This window comes from Alexandromys fortis, unplaced genomic scaffold (assembly GCF_014885135.2).
Source record: "Alexandromys fortis isolate MF-2015 unplaced genomic scaffold, M_Fortis_MF-2015_v1.1 scaffold_173, whole genome shotgun sequence".
NCBI lineage: Eukaryota > Metazoa > Chordata > Mammalia > Rodentia > Cricetidae > Alexandromys > Alexandromys fortis.
In genome coordinates, this window is record NW_026068051.1 from 1,367,100 (window position 1) to 1,376,099 (window position 9,000).

Below are 9,000 nucleotides of genomic sequence, written 5' to 3' on the forward strand. Positions count from 1 at the left end.
CATTTTTTGACATATGGTGTGGAGCATAAACATGCTGGATTTATTTCTGGGGAAAGGAAGCTGATTGATCCCAACAGTCCCTCAGAAATTATTCGGCGATGTCAGAAGTCACAACTTCTTTTTATCACTCTGGATTCGCAAAATTCCATCCGAGGAAGATAGAAGCTTTCTTGTGATTGCTCCCAGGCGTGCCTCTCTTCCTCCGTCCAGGATCTGAAGTCGTCCAAAGATGACAACTTGTATTCTTGTGGTTACAGTGGCTCTCTTCCAGAAAGAGTTCCTACCGACTGTTGTGGCCAGCCTGTGAAATGGTAAGAATGCAGCCGGACACCAGGCCCTTTCTGTCTGGCACCTCTGCTTCCGAGTGGTTCTGTTGCTAAGGCAGCTGGCCCCCTTGCGCTTGTTCCGGGTGAGGACTTGGGGGAAGAGGGGGAGGAGGGAAATATGGATGTGAACATGTGGGGAAAAATGAAAAGAATTGAGAAATTGCTTTGTAATAGAAAGGTTGGGGTGCCAGAGAGAATGATATTCTTACACTTTGGGATGAGCAGGACAAAACGTAAAGCATGTTGGAACTGAATAGCGGGAAAAGTACATACAGGACTGGAGCCAAGCGCCGCGAGGAAGAAGCCCTGATGCTTTTCTTCCGGGCGTGTCCCGCCCACCTGCCTGTGTCAGCCACGCAATTAGGCAGCAGGAGACACTGTTGCACTGTGTTTGGGCCCCAGCAAGAGAGGCCCCGGGACAAAAGTCAGAGATCCCATTTTTACTGCACGGAATTAGTGTGATGTTGATGCTTAGTGACATGATCACCGAGAACAGATGCCATCTGGAGTCTCGCTGATTGATGCGCAAATCTCTGACAGCAGCAACTCGGGCCTGTCAGTTTGCCTTCATGGCTGTCTCATCCAGACCTGGTCAGGAAAGCCTCGGCGGTTCAAAGCAGGAGCCCAAACGGCGCTGACAGGAACAGCGTGGTCTTCTCAGGCCTTATTGTTCCAAAGTATAAGCGCTAGAGGGACTTTGAGAGGCAGAGATTTCAAATTCCCCTTGAACGTTCTTGAAGTACACGAAGACTACATTGGCTTAAAAGTTCACGAGCCTTGTTTTCTTACTGTGCTGTGTTCTGTTAGCCTTTTGAACGATTCAAAGTGTTTGTTCTCCTTACACATCGGGGTCACAACCTCCATAGTAAGGGGCTTTGTGGAAGGGAGAGGCTGTGGCCCTTCTGGGGTTGTGTGAGTTTAGATCGGTGGTTCTCAACCTTCCTATACTGTGACCCTTGTGTTGTGGTGACTCCCAAACACAATTTTTTTTTTGTTGCTCCCGCATCACTGTACCTTGCTACTGTTATGAATCATAATTACCTGTGTTTTCTGGTGGTCTTAGGTGACCCCTGTGAAAGGATCGTTCAACCCCAAAGGGGTCACGACCCACAGGTTGAGAACCACTGGTTTAAATGCTGCCACAGTACACAAAGAAAACATGGCTGACTTAAATTAGGAAAGCCTCAGTAGGTAACCAGGGCAGTCTCTCTACCTGAGCTAAGTTGGGAGACGGGCACAGTTTAATTTGAATTGGTGCTGGCTGACGAAGCAAATCAAAGGAACGAAGCGTGGCTAAGTCCTAGAGAGACCGATATTCTATAGGCTCTCCAAGAGCTATGTGTCATAGTAGGTACCAGTCATACCCGACTCTGTAGCTGACGTTGGCAGCACCATGAGAAACGGTGGCACCGAAGCCCGTGTGGGTTATACTTTCAGGGTTGTTATCTTATGGACTTACTCATTCTGTGTTTGCTTCAGTAGTAATATGTATTATACATGTTTCTACTATAATAGCAATATATATGTTCTGTAATAACTGGGCTATAGCAAAACCTGCTCATATGTTGGTATCTAAAAGCAAATATTATATTTTCCTAAGTCTAGTTTTTATATTTGAAAAAAGTAGACACCGTGTATATAATTTGGACATCAAACTGTATGACAAATATTTTGTACTAAAGTCCTATTAGTTACAATGATGATCTTGAAATGACTAGTCTCTGGTGTTCACAACTGTTCCTTTATTGATGTTTACCACACTTTATTATAGTAAATGCTGCAATGAACATTTCTCTGCAGAATTCTGTATCTGGACCTTAGCTTATGGTGATATAATAATTGGCTCCCAGATAGAATTTTTGGGTTAAACCATAAACACTTTTTCAATGGCTTTAGATAACAAGTGTGGTTTTTCTTTTCTAGAATGTTTCCTTCCTTCCAGTTCACCCTCGGTGGTATGCTATTGTGATATGGATTTCACATCTCGTTCACATGTCTGAGTTTTGAGACCCCAGATTTCATGGGGCGCAGTAAACTCTGGAAGCTGTCTGACCCTTTTCCTCAACCCCACTAGTCCCCCCCTCTGCCCAGTTGTGCTTGTGGCGAAGTTAATTACGAGATATCTCATGAAACTGCTGTAGGAGAGAAAGGTTTTGAAGCTGGAAGATAATTTACAATATTTTAAATTACAAGCCCCTGCTGGGCATGAAGTGACCATAAATGCAGATGCCTAACGTTGCTATTTCAACACGTGACCGTCTAGATAGTGAGAGAAAGAAAAGCCCGCTTGGGAGTCACGAGGTTTCCCATCTAGTTCTGTGACCTTGGGCATACAAGGTAACCTCCTCAGACTCCATCTCTTTACAAAGAAGGACTTTGGGCTTGGCTAGATCATCCCTGACTCTAATCCCCTGATCCTATCAGAGCCGTTAGACTCGGCCTGTGATGCTTCCCCAGGAGCTGTCATTGAGTCTAAATCTGCCCTGTGGTACTGGGTGACTCCAGTTTCTATCTGCAATTACTTCTTTTCTTTTTTTAAATGATGACGAGACCATAACCTTCTCCTTCTCCTTTTGCCAGTTAAACAAAAACAGGTGAATGTTATAACAAGAAATCCTTCAAAATCTGATAATTTTAAAATTAGTCAAGACCCTTTTTTCTTAACACCGGGCAAACTGTTCAATATACCCATTTTCTTCCAAGAAGGACCAGGTGGCCATGACTTGTTCTCATTACTCCATTAGAGAAATCATTCACCACTTTATAACGAATCTCTCACTAGACAGGTAAAGGGGACAGGCCTGGTATTCCTGATAGGAACTCTACATGCCTGAGTGACGGGACTCCTGCAGGGCGCTGAGAGGGCCTGAGATGGTCAGGAGGTGGCAATGCAGTCATCCCTGTGGGATTCTTAGACTCTCAAAGGAAAGCAGACCTGGTTTGGTAAGGCTGTTGCTCCTGGTAGCAAAGGTGGCCGTGTGACACCTGGTTAGCGAGTTTGTCCCGTCACTGCAAACGTGAGCGAGCACGGAGCTTTACTCTGACCTGTAAACTTCCTGAGATCTTTTTCTGTGTTTAGACAAATAGTAGCTTAAAAAGAAAGCTCTGTGTGCATGTGTGCACACATGAGTGTGCGCGCCTGTGTGTGCTCAGGTGTGGAGGTCAGGGGACAACTTTTGGTGTCAATGTTTGCCTTATGTCTTGTGACAGGGTCTCTCTGTTATACCCTGCTGCGTATACCAGGCTAGCTGGCCCAGAAGCTTTTGGGGTTTCTGCTCTCTCTGCCTCCCATCTTATGGGAGCTCTGGGGCTACAGATGTGAGCTACCACATCCAACTTTGTGTGAATTTGGGGTAACTCTGGTCCTCACGCTTGCCTGGTGCTTTAGCACTGACTGAGCCATTTCCCAGGCTCAGGAGCTAAACTCTCAGTAATAATCACAGGTCCAATGAGCCGACCCAACATGGTGCTTTGAAGAGATCATAAGCACTAATTATGGTTGCTCTTCAGTGAGCAGAGAGCGGTCTGAGAAGCAGACTTAGCACGAGGAAAATAAGATGCCCCACAGTGAGATACGGGAGAGACTAGGGTTGCGGAGTATGGACTAGCAAATTTAAGTATAGCAATTAAATTTATAACAAGAGAAAATAATTAGTAATAATAAGATCAAGCAGAGAGGAGGCTGAGGGAAGGGATGAATAGGAAGTAGAGGGAATAATTCAGGTGCTATAAATGGTGGGTATGTTATTTCTGGGAGTGTTCTATCTCACGCACGTGATTGACAGGTCAGCCAGATGCTCATCTCTGAAGCAGCATCTGCCTTCTGAAGCAGGGCCCTCTGCTGCCATCTTCTTCCCCTCTGTTTGCCATCAGTTTAAGGAGCGGTGAAACTCATGTCCAAGGAGTCAGGGATGAATTCTGGTCGCCTGACTGTGTGTGACTCTATGGCTCTGCACCACAGTGTGAGTTCACCCCATCATCTCATCACGGAGTCTTAGCAATGGTTTTTGTGATCATGCTGGGAAAACCCACCTGAGGGAGCAGCATCTTCACAGGGCATCCCTTTCAGGGACATTCAGATAGTACTAGGGAATTCAGGAAAACAAACAAACCTTTATGAGAGCTAATGAGCATCTCCTTCCCAAAGAGATAACTGGAAAGATTGAACCTGATGCTGATGGGAATTGCTGCTGCTTCTCCCCCTGTTATTCTATCAAGGCTGTAGATGGCAGCCTCACTCTAAGGCATCCTTCATAAAGTGCCTCTCCTCCCCTCCCTTCCCTTTTTTTCCCTCCCTTTCCCTCCCCTCCCTTCCCCTCCCCTCCTCTTCTCTCTCCTTTCCTGGGGCTTTCATGAGAAGAAAGCTAAAAGCCCCATGGTGCCTGGGAACATTGCTCATTCATAGGAAGCAGCCTGATTGTCTCTGTTGAGAGCGAACCTTCTTGCTCCCGTGGGCCTGCACCTCCAAACTTCAGGGCTCAGACACCCTCAGCCCCCTCTCATTGACCACTCATTTTATTAGGGCTCCTGAAGTGCCCACTGTAGGGCTTTGGAAGCACAGCTTTGTCAGCGTCTCACATTAATGGGCCTTTTATTGGTTTGTTTTTCTTCCTGCTTTATAGACAGCACCCGTTAGGGAGGCAGTCCGTCCTAGTTTAGGGAGCTCTCGGGTTCTTTCTAACCGGCACCGACTTCGAGGAGGCTGCTCTACTCTCTCTTTGCTAACAGATTCATTCCTGGCTGCTGCAGACAGTGAGTGGAGCCTGAAATAAAAGTGGAAGCTCTCCAGCGACGAGAATAATCTGAATTAACTGCAGGGCAGACCGCAGGCCTTCACGGGAAGCCCTTCAATTCCAGTGACAGTCTAACGGAACTTTATATCAAAGAGAATTAACAGAGGGACACTCAACACGAGGCAGAATCGATGAGGCTGGTTTTGTGCTGCGTCATTGAACCCTTACTACAGATCCATTGTTGTTCTTATTTTGCACCTGAAGAAGCAAGAGCAAAGAGATTCAAAGGCCTACACACAAGGTAATAATTCATAGTAATATATGTGAAGTGAAATAGGAAAAATATACCCAATATTGACTTATAATCCTCACACACATAAACATGGGCAAGTGCACGTACACACACACACACACATACACACACACACACTCCAAAGACTTGCCCAAGATCTTATAGTTCACAGTGGAAGAGTCAGAGAGGTATACGAGGCGTAGTTTGGTTTCTTCATATGTTTGTTGAGACAGGATCCAGTGTGGACCAATCTGGCCTCAATTCACTAAGTAGTTGAGAATGACCTTGACTTTAGACCTTCCTGGCTCCACCTCCCCTGTGGTGGGATTTAGGTGTGCGCCACCAGGCCCTGAGGTGTGCTGCTGGGGAAATAGAACCCAGGGCTTCATGCACACTAGGCAAGCGCTCTCCTGGCTGGGCTGCACTGCGGCCCTGAAATGCATGTTTCTTCAATCATGAAATCAGTTTCTTCAAAGGCATTTACAGCCGCTTCCGTGAGGAAAAAGACAGGAAATGGGAGAGGTGAGCTCCAAGGCCAAAATAGCAGAGACTCGGAATGGGTGGTGGAGGCTTTCAAAATCTGTCTCAGAGAATGGAGACAGCTCAACATTCAAGAGTGCTCACTGCTCCTGTAGAAGACCCGAGTTCAGTTCCAGCACCCGTGTCTGCTGAGTTATAACACCTATAGTTCCAGTTTTAGGGAGACCAACACCTCTGGCTTCTGTAGGCCTCCATGCACACACACCCAACAACAGACACATATTCTTAATCAAAAATAAAAAAGTTTTCTGGCCCATACCTCCTGCCTCCGCTACCTGACAAGGTCTGCTAAAATCCCAGTTCATCTTTCAAGGTCTCATTCAGTTAGCAACTCCTTGGCGAAAGCGTCCCTAACTCCTTTTGTTGAATTCGTACTTCCTTCTTTATATTCCCAGAAAAGTATCCCTGTCTTTGTGTGTGTGTACTTGTCATTTTTAAAGCAACATAAAAGCTTGATTTAAATAAGCAGATAAAGAAAGTCAGACAGGAACTTACACGAGAGGAATAACCGGCTAGAAGAAATTCATGTTGTGTGTTCAGGAACGCATTTGTAGCTGCGTTGGCTGAGCTTTGAGTGGAGGTCACACTCATGAACTGTTAGCGAGCACACAGGAACACATTTGTGCATGTTCCAGTAGGGGTTTACCAAGTGCTACTGTAGAGCGCACATTCGCAGTGAACCAGTTAGTGTGCTTGTTTTCATGGGTCCTTTTGAAGAGGGCATCTAAAGAGAAGGGTTTGTGCTGGTGGCTTGCGGAGCATGCAGTGAGCCCGCCTGGACTCTGTAAGATGACGCCCATCCCTCCCATCCCTCTATAGATACAGACATCCCGGGGGTTGAGGACTACTTTGGATGGTTCGGTAGACACTTGTTGGAGTACTTGTCTAAGGGCTAGGTCTGCTCACGACCATCCTGTGGCACACAGGTGGGCAGGGTGAAGTTCAGCAGGTCCCAGGACAGTGTCCATCTGGGTAATGACACCAGGGAGACTATAGTTTTCTTTTATATTTAGCAGAGTACATACGTACCCTTTCAGTTCGCAGTCCTGCCTGTAGTGGTCTGATAGCTACTATGCAGCCCTATTTAACCATGTCAACAGTCAAAAATTATAACTAATATGATATATGGCATGGCAGATAACCATATAGCTCAAAAATACAGTCTTACTATCACCTGTGTGTCTTCTGTTACAACAAGGATTGCAGAATTTAAGTCAAGACACAAAGCACTCAGGGAAGACCATGGTTGAAAGATACGGAGAGTAATTAAGAACTCTTCTGTTTCTGTTTCTGGGAAACATTAGCTATAGGTACAAACCAAGTATCTTACTGAAAACAACGCTATGGGAAAATGTTGTGAATGCCTTGAAAATGTTTAAATACATTGGGCATGGAACCATGTGGATAATGTCTAAGGTCAGGAGCATGGGCTGACGGCTGATGGTGTAGCTGGTCTACACAGGCCCTGGGCTTGAACGTTACAATGTAGGGGAGGAAGAGGAAGCATGGACCAGCATCAGGAATGCCCTACCTGAGGCCTACGGCTACATGTGTCCCGGAAGAGCTAAGACCACGGCCTGACGCATTTGTACATGGTGCCATGTCGCAGCGTCGAAAGGTTGGACTCCCATCTTGTACCCACACGTGACTGCGCGTGTCTATGTTTAGGTTGCGTTTAAATTTGCCACAATTTTCTCCTCAGAGTGACTATTCTTGCTTGAGAAACTAATCAGCAAGCGAGCATCAGTGTTGAATAGTCTTACCCCTTCCTTAATGTGCAGCTACGTGTCATAACCTGTGTACTTAACAAAGACAGCCTGACCTTTGACACAGGGTAGCCATCCGTCTGACATAGGACAGAATGTGTCTCCCCGTCCCTCCCGTCTCCGTCCCTTTCCTGGTGCTGTGCCATCACTGTCAGCATCAGGAACTCGGAGGTGGACTAGAGGTTTGGCAGAAATCCCTGTCACTGGCATCCGAACTATTAGGTTGGTGATTCCCTTACCCGCCTTTCTGGCCCAATGTTCGTCACGATCTCACTCAGTAGCACGATTTTCCTGGGTGGTACTTTTTGCTGTTGATCTTTATGCTTAAAATGTGCGTTCTTATTTTTCTTTGAATCACTGTGTCAACATAGGTGTGGTCGGTTCATTGAACAGAGGAGAGAAATGAAGTCCACCTAGACCTGTTGGGACATTGTAGTCTTGATGCTTAGAGTAATGACTTGCACCTTTCTTTTGTTGATTAAGTATGTCCTTTGACAACTCCGTGGGTGTACGTAATACATTCAATACATTCGGAGTCTCTCGCCCCCGCCTTTCCTCATCTCCCCCACCCCCCTGTCAACCTCCCTTTCTCCCTACAAATCCCTTCCCTATATGTTTTTCCTGTGTTTGTTACTCAGTGAGTGTAACCAGGGCTGCCTGTGTGACTTGAGTTTGGAGCTGTCTGTAGCGGCTTGGTGGGCTCTCCGGGGGGTACAGAAGTGAAGACACTGACTGTCTCCCCCCATCCCGAATCTATGAGTAGTCCCTGAAGGATTGCAGCCCTCCCTCCTCTGGGACTGCTGGTCGCACATTTTCAAGTTTTCTCCTGACTCCTGTCTGTGTACTAACTATAGACGTTTTTTATAGTTTCAGAGATAGGCTGATGGTAGTTGGGAGAGCTTCCCGCCAACAACTCAAGACAACAGAAATGGAGTTTTGCCTCTGAGTAGCAAAAGTGTGCACAAACCCTTAAAACAGAAGGCTAGGGGTGTGGCTCTATTGGGAGGGCGCCTGGACAGCAGGCAGCAGGCCCTGGGTTTGACCCCCAGCACTGCGTATCTATTACCCAGCAAAGAGGACATAGAAAGGAGAGGATCAGAAATCAGAGGTTATCTGTCCTTGGTTACATAGTTCAATGCCAGCCTGGACCACAGGAGACCACGCCTAAAACAAAACCCAAACCAGCTACCTAGTAGTAGGTCTCAGGTAGAGTTAGCCAGCATAGTTCTATAATGCTTCAAGTGGCCCGTCTTTCTGAACTTGCAAGTGAGCGAAATCTGTGTTAACTATCACACGTTTCCTTGGAGATCAACAGGCCTGTCAAAACTGCGTGGAGAAACTGG